The sequence below is a fragment of the Ornithorhynchus anatinus genome, chromosome X5 (genome assembly GCF_004115215.2).
Source record: "Ornithorhynchus anatinus isolate Pmale09 chromosome X5, mOrnAna1.pri.v4, whole genome shotgun sequence".
Classification (NCBI taxonomy): domain Eukaryota; kingdom Metazoa; phylum Chordata; class Mammalia; order Monotremata; family Ornithorhynchidae; genus Ornithorhynchus; species Ornithorhynchus anatinus.
Window position 1 is genome coordinate 25,203,819 of NC_041753.1, and position 12,613 is coordinate 25,216,431.

Below are 12,613 nucleotides of genomic sequence, written 5' to 3' on the forward strand. Positions count from 1 at the left end.
GCGGTAAACACTCGGGAGAGCACAACCCGACAGAGTCGGTAAACGCCTTTCCCGCTCCCCGGGGGAGCACGCCTCCTCTCCCCGCCTAAACCCTGTCCGTCCCGTCCGCCGCGGACGGCACCGCGATCCTCCCCGTCTCATAAATGCGTGACCTCGGCATCCGCCATCCCGGGCTCGTCTCTCCCGTTCGACCCCTGTGGTGTTCTTTCGGCCGCCCGATCCTGTCCGTTCCACCTTCACGACGTCGCCGGGATCCTCCCTTCCTTCTCCATCCGAGCCGCTGCCGTGCCGAGCAGGTCGATCGGCGCTATTTATCGAGCGCTTACCGCGTGCGGGGCGCCGGAGTGAGGACTCGGGAGACTATAGTACCGCGGAGATGGAAGATACGTTCTCTGCCCAGAAGGAGCTCGCAGCCCCAGCGGGGAGACAGACACTAAAATAAATCACAGATACGTTCATCGGTGCTGTGAGGATGAAGGGAGGGCGAATGAAGGGTACGGATCCGAGCGAGAGGGCGACCCGGAAGGAGTAGGGGAGATCGGGGCTTGGGGGGGAAGGCCTCTTGGAGGAGATGTGATTTCAATAAGGCTTTGAAGGGTGGGGGAGATCGGCGGTCCGTCCAACGCGAAACGGGCAGGGAGTTCCGGGTCAGAGGCGGGACGTGGGCGAGGGGTCGGTGACGAGATGGATGAGATGGAGGTACGGCGGGTCGGTTGGCCTTCGGAGGAGTAGACTGAGCACGCTGGGTTGTAGTGGGAAATCCGAGAGGTAAGCCAGCAGGGGCGGGGCGATCGAGCGCTCCGAAGCCGACGGTGAGGAGTTTCCGTTCGATTCGGAGGTGGGTAGGCAGCCCCCCGAGGAGTGGGGAGACGTGGACCGAACCTCTTTCGGAAAAATGACCCGGGCGGCAGAATGAAGAACTGGCTGGACGGGGGAGAGACAGGAGGCAGGGAGGTCGGCGGGGAGGCCGGCCGCTGCAGTCGAGGCGGGCTGCGAGAAGTACTTGGGGCGGCACAGTAGCAGTCTGAATGGAGAGGAAAGGGCAGATTGTAACAGCGTTCTAAAAGAAAGCCAACAGGATCCGGTGGCGGGTTAGACACGTGGGTCGAATGAGAGGGACGAGCGGAGGATCACGCCAAGGCTTTGGAGACTGGGAGGAGGGCGGTGGTGTCTACAGTGATGGGAAAGGAAGGGGGAGGGCAGGGTTCGGGTGGGAAGATGAGGAGTCCCGTTTCGGACGTGTCAAGGTTGAGGTGTTGGGGGGGGGGAGGGGGGGGCGGAAGCCGGGGGAGCGCGTAAGTTCTCCCGAGGGAGTGGGTGTAGATGGAGAAGGAAAGGGGACCTAGGACTGAGCCTTGAGGGACACCCAGAGTTAGGGGGTGGGAGGTAGAGGAGGAGCCCGGGAAAGAGACTGAGAAGGAGCGGCCGGAGAGATAGGAGGAGGAGAACCAGGAGAGGACGATATCAGTGAAACCAAGGTTAGATCATTAAATTAGAGAAGCGGCGTGGCTCAGCGGACGGAGCCCGGGCTTGGGAGTCAGAGGTCACGGGTTCGAATCCCAGCCCCGCCGCTCGTCGGCGGTGTGACTTGGGGCAAGTCGCTTCACTTCTCTGGGCCTCAGTGACCTCGTCTGAAAAACGGGGATGAAGACGGTGAGCCCCACGTGGGACGACCTGATCACCCTGGGCAGCGCTTAGGACGGTGCTCCGCACACAGTAAGCGCTTCACAAACGCCATCGAAAAAAAAAAAAAAAAATGCCTGTTCTCCCTCCTCCTTAGACTGCGAGTCCCAAATAGGACAGGGACTCCGTCTCGTCTGATTATTCTGAATCTACCTCAGTGGTCCGTAGAGTAGTACCGGTGCTCGGCACGTGGTCGGGGCTTAACAAATGCCACGGTCATTATTAAAGTCACAACGTATACAGGACGTGCAGAGTCTCACTTTCGCCGCCTACGCTTCTCGCTTTTTCTGCTGGGGGTAACGGAACGAAACCGTCTCTGCTTGCCTTGTTGCTATTAAAACCCCGCGAAGATACGCTGATTAAACAAATGACGCCACGGCATTAGACACGGCGCAAATACCGATCGGAACCCAAATAGCGAAGAGCCCGGAGGGCCAGATCGGAAGAGAATCCCGTGGGAGAGACGGCCCGTCTGGTGCCTTTGGAGAAGTCATTTCTCCCAGACTGGTTTGTAAGATTCAATTTACAAATATCTTTGGAGGCAATTCTTTGCCTTAAGGTTTATAATAACGGTTTTCGCGCAAGATGCTATTTCCACCGCTGGAAAGCGAGATTGGATAGAAATCCCCAGTACACCAGTATCCCTTTTTTTCCACGGTATACGTTAAGTGCTGACTACGCGTCAAACGCTGTTCGAAGCGCTGGGGTAAGGACAGATCAATTAGGCCGGACACAGTCCCTGTCCTGCACGGGCCTCGGAGTCTAAGTAGGAGGGAGAAGGGGTATTTATTTAATCCCCGTTTTACGGTCGAGGAAGCTGAGGCCCAGAGAAGGGAAGTGACTTGCTCAAGGTCACACGGCAGACAGGTGCCGGAGCCGGGATTAGAACCCAGGTCCTCTGACTCTCAGGCCCGGGCTCTCGCCTCTAGGCTGTGCTGCTTCTCTAAGAGGAAGATTCAACAAAATCGAGGCCGGGAAGTAAAGTGATTTCTCGACATTCTTTCATCTCCCACAATCTAGCGATAAACCGCAATATTCGCGGGATGTTCTTTTTTAGGTATGTTTTACATACGAGAGGGTTTCTTAAACCCTAAGAAGCAGAAAGGTGTCACTGGTTGCCTTGTTCTTTGAAATAAGGGGCCCTGACTGTACGAATGACAGGGAGGTAGCCACTGGAACGATACCATTTCTTTAGACTATTTTAAACCCAGGTTTTGGCAATATAACAGAGGTGACCAAGCTGCTCTACCAGACAGGGTGGCCCGGTGGAAGGAACCTGGGCTGGAGGTCAGGGGACCTGGGTTCTAATTCCAGCTCTGCCCATTCCTTGCTTTGTGACCTTGAGCAAGTCACTGAACCTCTCTGTGCCTCGCCTCCCCCATTTGTAAAACGGGAATTAAATCCCACTCCCTTCCTACCTAGGCTGTGAGCCCCACGTGGGACAGGGACTCTGTCCAACCTGATTAGCCTGTATCTGTCCCAGCGCGTAGTACAATCCTTGGCACAGAGTACGCATTTTAATAGTAATGATATCGACTGTTACTACTTACTATTATTATTAGCATTATTATCTGACAGAGAAAAGAGTCAGCAAGAGCAGAGGTTAAGCCTACGTGCCACGGGTTGACCCAGATGAATGAATCTACCAGGTCCAAATACAAAAGAAAGGGCACTGACGGGAAGGAAAAATATTCAGTATCCAAATCATTCGGTTCGCAGTCACGGGCAGGTCCCTCCCGCGTTAACTGAAGTGGAGAGAGAGAGAGAGTCTTTTTGCTGGATTTATGTGGAGTGGTCGCCTACTCTGCCCCAGTGCACGGATTAACGGTCAAACCTTCCATCCTATGCGCGTGGTGGAGACTTAGACTACAACATTCTCACTTCGAGAGAAACTCATATGCCGGACTACCTAGAAACGCGACCCTCAGGCACTCGGATGGCGTAAATATTATCGGCTCATCACTCCTCATCAGGTTTGGGGATCGTAGCCGGGAGAGATCACGATCCTCGTTTTTTTGGAGGGGAGAGCAAAAACATAGCTTAAATGACTCGATCAAGGGAAGCAGCCGGCTCGAGATGAAAATCGGATTATGCAATTGCATATTTAGTTGCCCGTCTGAAAGGTCAACAAAGAAATCTCACAGTAAACAGCAGGTTGATAGGACAAGGAGCAGAAAAAGATTGATCATTAATTTGGCAAATTCTAGTGGAGATTTCCATTCCATATTACTTACACGTAAAACTGGTTTCTTGCCAGGCCTACGGGTGTCCCCTCACACAGGGTCTGGCTCTGATTCTGAGCCTGGCTTTTGGCGTTTCGTTCTTTGCAAAGTTTCCCTCCAGGCCGCTCGACAGCATCCTACACCCCGACCTGTAATTTGATTTTAATGTCCTTCTCCCGGCTAGCTCGCAAACTCAACGAGGGCAGGGATGATGTCTACCTACTCCGTTGTGGCGAACTCTCCCAAACTCTTAGGACAGTGCTCTGCACACCGTAAGTGCTCAAAAAATTCCACTGACGGATTGACGCCCTTCTCTCGTGATTCCTGGCTCTCAGGCTCTTTGGTCTGTCGTGACGGTCTTCCGAGAGTTTCCCACCTCTGTATTCTTTCCCAGCGTGTGGTGTAATGCCCGACTTAAAGTGCTTAGTATTATAAAGTATTACAATAAAATAACATGTATAATATTATATAATAATATAATATCGATGATTATCGTGCAGAGTAATTATAAAGGTATCGATTGTGCTATGATTATTATAAAATATTATAAAGTGCTTTGTCAGAAGGACCCGGGTTCTCGTCCCGGCTCCGCTGCTTGTCTTCTGGGTGACCTTGGGCGCGGCGTGGTGGCTGGAGCACGGGCCCGGGAGTCAGAAGGTCACGGGTTCCTATCCCGGCTCCGCCACCTGTCGGCTGTGTGACCTTGGGCGAGTCACTTCACTTCCCTGGGCCTCGGTTCCCTCATCTGTAAAATGGGGAGTAAGACCGTGAGCCCCATGTGGGACAGGGGCTGGGTCCAACCTGATTAGCTCGTATCTACTACAGTGCCTGGCACGTAGTAAGCGCTGGGCTAGGAGCTCGAGAGAGTACAGTAGAAGTGAGAGACGCGATCGCTGCCTTTAAGGGATTTACAGTCTAGCGGGGAGGTGGATAGACACTGCTGTATATTACAGATCAGAGGAAATAGAAGAGTGGATAAGATAGGTACAGAGGGTGGTGAGGATGAAGTGCCTAAGTAGTATAAAAGTCCTTAAGTGGGAGCTGGAGAATCCAAGGTGGGAAGAGAAGAAATTAGGAAAATGGATTTAGAAGAAAACGGTGCGGCTGGGAGCACCGCCTAAATGCGGGAGAAACTTGCTGGCAATCTCGTCCTGCTCTTTGAGGTTGAATCCGGCTCAAACCGCGCACACCCGCACACCGGTAATTTATGTCCATATCTGTAATTTATTTATTTATATGAATGCCCGTCTTCCCCCGCTAGACCGTAAGCTCACCGTGGGCAAGGGATGTGTCTGTTTATTGTTATATTGCACTCTCCCAAGCGGCTAGCACAGTGCTCGGCACACAGTAGGTGCTCAAGAAACAGGATCGAATTGAATCGAACACACACGCGCGCACACTCCCCCCCCCCCCCCCCCCCCCGCGTCGTAAAGCAGCCAGGAGAAAGTTTCAGTCCCATTTTTAGACCGGAAATTGAAGCAAATAAAACAAACTGTGGGTCAGACATATAAACAGCAGAAATAGGAACAGCTAGTAAGCAGTTTATCCTCTGATATCCTCTAGCTCATTCATTCATTCAATTGTACTTACTGAGCACTTACTGTGCGCAGAGCACTGTACAATACAACAATAAACAGACGCATTCCCCGCCCACAGTGAGCTTACAGTCTAGAGAGGGTAGACAGGCATCAGTACAGATAAGTACGTTACAGATATGTACATACGTGCAGTGGGGCTGGGAAGCGGGAAGAGTAAAGGGAGCAAATCTGGGCAACGCAGAAAGGAGGGGGAGATGAGGAAAGGAGGGGGGCTTAGTCTGGGAAGGCTTTCTGGAGGAGATGTGCTTCCAATAAGGCTTTGAAGTGAGGGAGATTAATTGTCTGTCGGATTTCAGGAGGGCGGGCGTTCCGAGCCAGAGGCAGGACGTGGGCTAGGGGCCGGTGGCGAGACAGATGAGACGGAGGCCCAGTGAGAAGGTTAGCACGAGAGGAGCCAAGTGTGCGGGCTGGGTTGTAGAAGGAGAGAAGTGAGGCGAGGTAAGAGGGGGGCAAGGTGGTGGAGTGCATTAAAGCCAACGGTGAGGAGTTTTTGTTTGATGCGGAGGTGGTTGGGCAACCGCTGGAGTTTTTTGAGGAGGGGGGCGGGGGCCGATATGTCCTGAACATTTCTGTAGAAAGATGATCCGGGCAGCAGAGAGAAGTATGGACCGCAGTGGGGAGAGACGGGAGGCTGAGGGGGTCACTGGGGAGGCTGATGCAGTCATCCAGTTGGGATACGATGGGAGATTGAATTAATACGGTAGCAGGAGAGGAAAGGGCGGATTTTCGTTCCGTTCTGAAGGTGGGACCGACGGGATTTAGCGATGGATCCAATATGTGGGTTGAATGATAGAGAGAAGTCAGGGATAATGGCAAGGCCACAGGCTTGTGAGACAAGACGGACGGTGGGGCCATCGGCGATGATGGGAAAGTCAGGGGGAGGACGGGGTTTGGGCGGGAAGATGACTTCTCTTTTGGATATGTTAAGTTTGAGGTGATGGGAGGACCTCCAAGCAGGGACGTCTTAAAGGCAGGAGGAGATGGGAGACTGGAGGGAGGGAGAGAGCTCAGGGCCGGAGATGGAGATTTGGGGGATCACCCGCGTAGAGGTGGTAGTCGAAGCCACGGGAGCGAATGAGTTCTCCGAGGGCGTGGGCGTAGACGGAGGACAGAAGGGGACCCAGAACTGAGGGGGTCAAGGAGACAATTGGAGGAGAGGAATTGGAGACAGCGGGGGTAGACAATTGGGTTAAGGAGTTTGGAGAGGAAAGGAAGGAGGGAGATGGGGCGATAACTGGAGGGAGCCCCGGGGCCAAGGGGGTGTTTTTCAAGATAGGGCGTGTTGGAAAGCGGTGGGGAAGGAGCCACAGGAGAGCGAAGGGTCCAAGATGGCTGTCAGGGAGGGAGGAAGGGAGGGGGCAAGGGTTCCGACAGGATGCGAAGGAATGGGGTCGGATGCGCTTGTGGTGGGGGTGGCTTTTGAGAGGAGGCAGGAGACCTCCTCTAGACATACTGCTGGGAAGGATGGGAGAGTTGAAGAGGGGATCGCCAACTGCCCGCCAGCTCTGAAAGGCTTTGATTAATGTATCATAACCTCCAGGCCCTGAGGGGTGGCCCTCACGTTCACAGAGACCTGCGAAGGGACCGGTCTGCTGAGTGACGTTGGGCAAGTCACTTCACTTCTCTGTGCCTCAATTACCTCATCTGTACCATGGGGGTTGAAACCGGGATCCCCACGTGGGACAGGGACCGTGTCCAATCCTGTTCGCTCGTATCCACCCCATCGCTTAGTACGGTGCCTGGCACCTAGTAAGGGCTTAGCAAATACCACAGTTATTACCACTGTTGGACCCCCGATGCCTCTGGAGCAAGAGGGGTGGGGCGTCCCGGTGAAATGCTCCGGGGCCATTAGTCGTCATCCTGCCGAAATCATGGACATTGATTCAGACACAGCCTCTTCCCCTCAGGGGTCTTACACTTTAGAGGGCAGGGGGCCGGTAACAGGGAGGGGGAGGGAGAGAGAGAGCGAGAGGAGGACAGACACACCAGGAAAGAACAAAAGGCTAAATTCAACTGCTGAAGGCCCATCTCCTCCAAGAGGCCTTCCCTGACTAAGCCCCCCTTTCCTCTTCTCCCACTCCCTTCTGCGTCGCCCTGACCTGCTCCTTTTCTCCTTCCCCCCTCCCAGCCCCACAGCACTTAAATATTTATCTGTCATTTGTTTATATTGATGCCTGTCTCCCCCCACCCTCCCGCGGCCACCTTGCGGACTGTAAACTCACTGTGGGCGGGGAATGTGTTTGTGTAATGTACTGTACTCTCCAAGAGGCCTTTTCTGACTAAACCCTCCTTTCCGCATCTCCCTCTCCCTTCTGCGTCACCTCGAGCTCCCTTTAAATAAATAAATGGTGGTATTTGTTAAGCGCTTACTATGTGCAAAGCACTGTTCTAAGCCCTGGGGGATACAAGGTGATCAGGTTGCCCCACGCGGGGCTCACAGTTTTAATCCCCATTTTACAACTGAGGCCCAGATAAGTGAAGTGACTTGCCCAAAGTCACACAGCCGGCAAGCGGCGGAGCCGGGATTAGAACCCGTGACCTCTGACTCCCAAGCCCGGGCTCTCTCCACTGAGCCACGCTGCTTCACCCCGCCCTCCAGCCCCATAGCACTTATGTACATAGCTGTAATTTTACTTACAATAATAACGTTGGTATTCGTTAAGCGCTTACTATGTGCAGAGCACTGTTCTAAGCGCTGGGGTAGATACAGGGTAATCAGGTTGCCCCACACGAGGCTCACAGTCTTCACCCCCCTTTTATTCATTCATTCATTCATTCAATAGTATTTATCGAGCGCTTACTATGTGCAGAGCACTGTACTAAGCGCTTGGAATGAACAGGTCGGCGACAGACAGAGGCAGTCCCTGCCGTTTGACGGGCTTACAGTCTAATCGGGGGAGGTTACAGATGAGGTAACGGAGGCACAGAGAAGTTAAGTGACTTGCCCACAGTCACACGGCTGACAAGTGGCAGAGCCGCGATTCGAACCCATGACCTCTGACTCCCAAGCCCGGGCCCTTTCCACCGAGCCACGCTGCTTCTCTGATATGTATACTAATGTCAGTCTCCCCCGCCTCTAGACGGTAAGCTCGTCGTGGCCGGCAATACGTCCGTTAGATTGTTATAGTGTACTCTCCCAAGCCCTTAGTACAGTGTTCTGCACACAGTAAGCGCTCAGTAAATACGATCGAATGAAGGAATGAATGAGCTCCCGGAGGGAGGGAGTGTAGAGAGAGAAGAGTAGGATGCCCAGAAAAAGAGGATGAGGAAGAAGAGGAGCCCGTCAGCGAACCTGAGGAGGAGGAGCTGAAGGGGTAGGAGCGGATCCAGGGTCGCACCAGCTCAGTAAAACGGAGGCCTGATGGCGTTCCGGGGAGGTAAGGGAGCGGTTCACGTTCTCCAGAGGGGCCAGGAGGTCCCGGGGGGGATCAGGACAGAGTACAGCCCTTTCGACTGGGCTATAAGGAGATCACTGGTGACCTTAGAAAGCGTAGTCTTGGTGGAGTGAGTTGATGCTACGCGTTCTCGCTCTAGGTTTTCACTCCATTGTGTTTATCGAGCCCTTACTGTGTGCAGAGCACTGGACTAAACTGCTTCTCTTGTGGCACGGTGCCATTTTGGCCCGTGACTTCAGACGACGTTTCCTTAGGCCACACAGGCGGGGAATAGAGTGAGCGAGCGCACCCTGTCACTCTCGTCGGGGATTTCCTATTTCCCGCTCGAGAATCAAGAGAATCTGAGAGGGGAGGGAAAGAGTCTGCTCTCCCCTCTGCGGCCCCCCCCAGTAAATCACATCTCCTCGACTAGGCAGTCATTTCCCCTACTCCCTCACCCTTCTGCAGCAGTCTTGCACTTGGATCTGTACCCTTTAAGCAACCGATATTCACCCCACCCTCGGCCCCCAGCAGTTACGTCCGTATCCCTAATTTATTTACTTACGTATATCAATGTCTGTCTCCCCTGCTAGACTCCAAGCTCCCTGGGGGCAGGCGTCGTGTCTGTAAACTCCGCTGTACCGCGCTCTTTCAAGCACTCAGTACAGGGCTCTGCACACGGCGAGCGCTTTATAAATAAAACTCACCCATCGACCTAGACGCGAGAGCCGGGGACGGGAGTGAGAGGCTCGAAATTTCTCAGTGCCTGGGTCCACGCCGATCCAGGGGAGGTAGAACCTCATTTAGGAGTAAACGGTGAAGTAGATGACCTTTCAGAAACATCTGGTGCCCTGGAAGGAGGAATTCCATGTCGTCATTGTATCGTAACGTGTAGACACTTTCGCACCCCACCTTAGACTCTCCTAACCCCCAGGTTCCTCCCTCACAAGAAAATACAGCTTGAATGCCAACTATTTAACTTGCAGCAGATAAATACTCACCACTCCTCCCCTACTCCTGCCAGTGCCAACCTAGGACGGGGGGGACCCTCCTCTCCCTCTGCCCCCGAGGACACGACCCGGGCCGCTAAGGAGGAGCCGGGAGGCAGCTTCAAGAAAGGCCCAGACAGAAACATCAGTCAGACCTAATGTCCAACAATCTGCAAACAAATCCCAGGTTATCAGCGCCCACCCGAACTACTTTTGCAAACATCAGATGAACGGAATTGAAGTTGCTCTGTTTAATCGAGTAGCTGTAAATAAATCCTTGGTTTACGTTAAGGTCAGGTTAGCCGGAAATTCAATAGCAGGAGGAAATTCAACGGACAACGCCGACACAGGTTGGGAGAGACTGAACAGGCGGCAGGATAGCAGGAAAAAACCTGGGGTGGGGCGCGGGGCGGGGGGTCATACTTGACTCCCAGCATAAACTGAGTCGACAGTTTGGTGCTGAGATTTCCAAAGCACCATAGTTCTGGGACGTCAGAGGACTTGGCTTGTCTTCTGCTGTGGAGTCGTCTAGGGTATGCAGAAGCTGGGAAGCAGAAGAAAGCATAGGCCTGGCATTTAGATGACCTAGGTTCTAATCCCAGCTCTGCCACTGGCCGGCTGGGTGACCTTGGACAAGTCACTTCACTTCAGTTCCTGCAACTGAAAAATGGGGATTCAATACCTGTCCTCTTAAACCGTGATCCCCATGTGGGACAGGGACTGTACCTCACCTCGCTACTCTCCTACTACGACCCAGCCCCCACACTTCCTTCCGGTGATGCTAACCTTCTCGCTGTGTCTGGACCTCACCTCTCTCGCCGCTGACCCCTCGCCCACTTCCTGCCTCTGGCTTGGAACATCCTCCGTCCTCAAATCCGACGGACTCTCCCCCCCTCAAAACCTTATCGAAGGCACAGCTCCTCCAGGAGGCCTTCCCTGACTAAGCGCCCCCCCCCCTTTCCTCTTCTCCCACTCCTTTCTGCATCGCCCTGACTTGCCCCCTTTCTTCTTCCCCCTTCCCAGCCCCGCAACATTTACGTACCTATCTGGAATTGATCTATTTATATTAAGGTCTGTCTCCCCCTCGCCTCCCGAGGCTGTGAACTCACTGCGGGCAGGGAATGTGTCTGTTCAGTGTTGTACTGTACTCTCCCAGGCGCTTGTACAGTCCTCTGCACACAGTGAGCACTCGATAAAGACGATTGAATGAATGAATGAATGAAAGACCTGATTAACTCGTACCTACCCCAGCGCTTGGAACAATGTCTGGCTCATAGTAAACGCTTAACCAATACAATAATTACTGTCATTATAATCGTTTTAGGCCAACCTTTCTCTAAACTGGATACTGTCAGGTGTTTACTAGAATATCGTGGCCGAAGCTGAGGAAGACAGAAGAGGGGCCGGGGAGGAACATCCAAAATACTGTACTGGACGATTTACCATCCTGTCTCTGTTCTGTCTCCTTCCCATATTGTACTAGGCGATTGACCATCCTGTCTCCGTTCTATCTCCTTCCAATACTGTGCTAGACATCCTGTCTCCATTTAATCTCCTTCCTGCGGTAGATCAGTTAAGTCTGGGTAACGACGCGTCAGTTACATTCCCTTATACGGACCACTCCTAAGGACTGGTTCTGATCGAAGGGTGGAGAACGGGCAACGCGAGGGGATTGGGTGGGATTTGGGGTGCGCGCTGGAAGAGTTGCGGTCGAGTGGAAGGCGGAAAGGCTTGCAAATAAAGGTGCCGGGTTCGGGTCGGCTCGTGGCTGTTCGTCACTCGTACCCCCCCCCCCCCCCCCCCCCGCCCCGGGGTCAACGGGCGGCAGCCACTCTCCGCCCTTTCCCGCTCTCTCGGCTCGCTCTCTCGAGCCCGTTCATTTCTACACCAAGGTCACGAAACCCCCTCTCATGCGATTGCGAGATCAGAGTCGTTTCTCTGATAAAAATCCGTAACGATGTTAAAAAGGCAACGGAAACCAGGCTGACTGGGTACAGTGCAACGTAGGGCCCGGGCCACCGAGGGAAGTTGTGGAGTCTTCGTTCCTGGAGATGGAAACAAATATAAGGAATAGCCATCCGACTGTCCTGGTCACTTGAACGGAGGGAGGAGGAGAGGTCCCTCCCGGCGATATGATTCTCCGAGCCAGTGTGCACCGGGCAAACTTTAACTGTCCTGAGCATATGCAGGCAGTCTCCCGAATCTGTTCCACACGGGTGGATGAATCTTAGGCCCAGGCCCCGGAGCTGAACCTGGAGAGAGAGCAGTTCAGTTTTGGTCCTTCTGTCTTCTACACGTGGTAATGTCCAAAGCCTCCAACTCCTGACTGGCCGGCCCGTGAATACTACTGCTGCTACTACTACTACTAACTGTGGTATCTGTTAAGCACTTACTATGTGCCAGGCACTGTACTAAGCCCGGGGGTGAATACAAGCTAATCACGTTTGGAAACAGTCCCCGTCCCCCGTCACAGTCTTATACCGACGAGGCGCTTCTGAGGCCCAGAGAAGTGAAGCGACTTGCCCGAGGTCACGCAGCGGGCAAGCGGCGGAGCCGGGATTAGAGCCCGCGACCTTCCGACTCCCAGGTCCGTTCTCTATCCGCTACACCCTGCCGCTTCTCTAACTCCCCTCACCCTCCCCCATCCTCCCGAGGGAACGAACGGGTGCCATTTGATTTAGTCTGTGGAGAGAGCGTGCCCCGGATAAGGATGGTGGAAGAAGCAGCTTTCTAGAGGAGGGTAGAAC

General features: G+C 53.7%; 1 long non-coding RNA gene across 1 annotated transcript in view; it reads right to left on the reverse strand.

Moving 5' to 3' along the window:
- Positions 1 to 18: 18 nt before the first annotated feature.
- LOC120638174 overlaps positions 19 to 12,613 on the reverse strand; it is a 28,521-nt gene continuing 15,926 nt past the window's right edge. Inside the window, exons 2-3 of the long non-coding RNA XR_005659687.1 lie at positions 9,585 to 9,728; positions 19 to 1,024 (exon numbers count right to left, since the gene is read on the reverse strand). This is a non-coding gene — a long non-coding RNA (uncharacterized LOC120638174). The remainder of the gene's footprint in view (positions 1,025 to 9,584; positions 9,729 to 12,613) is intronic.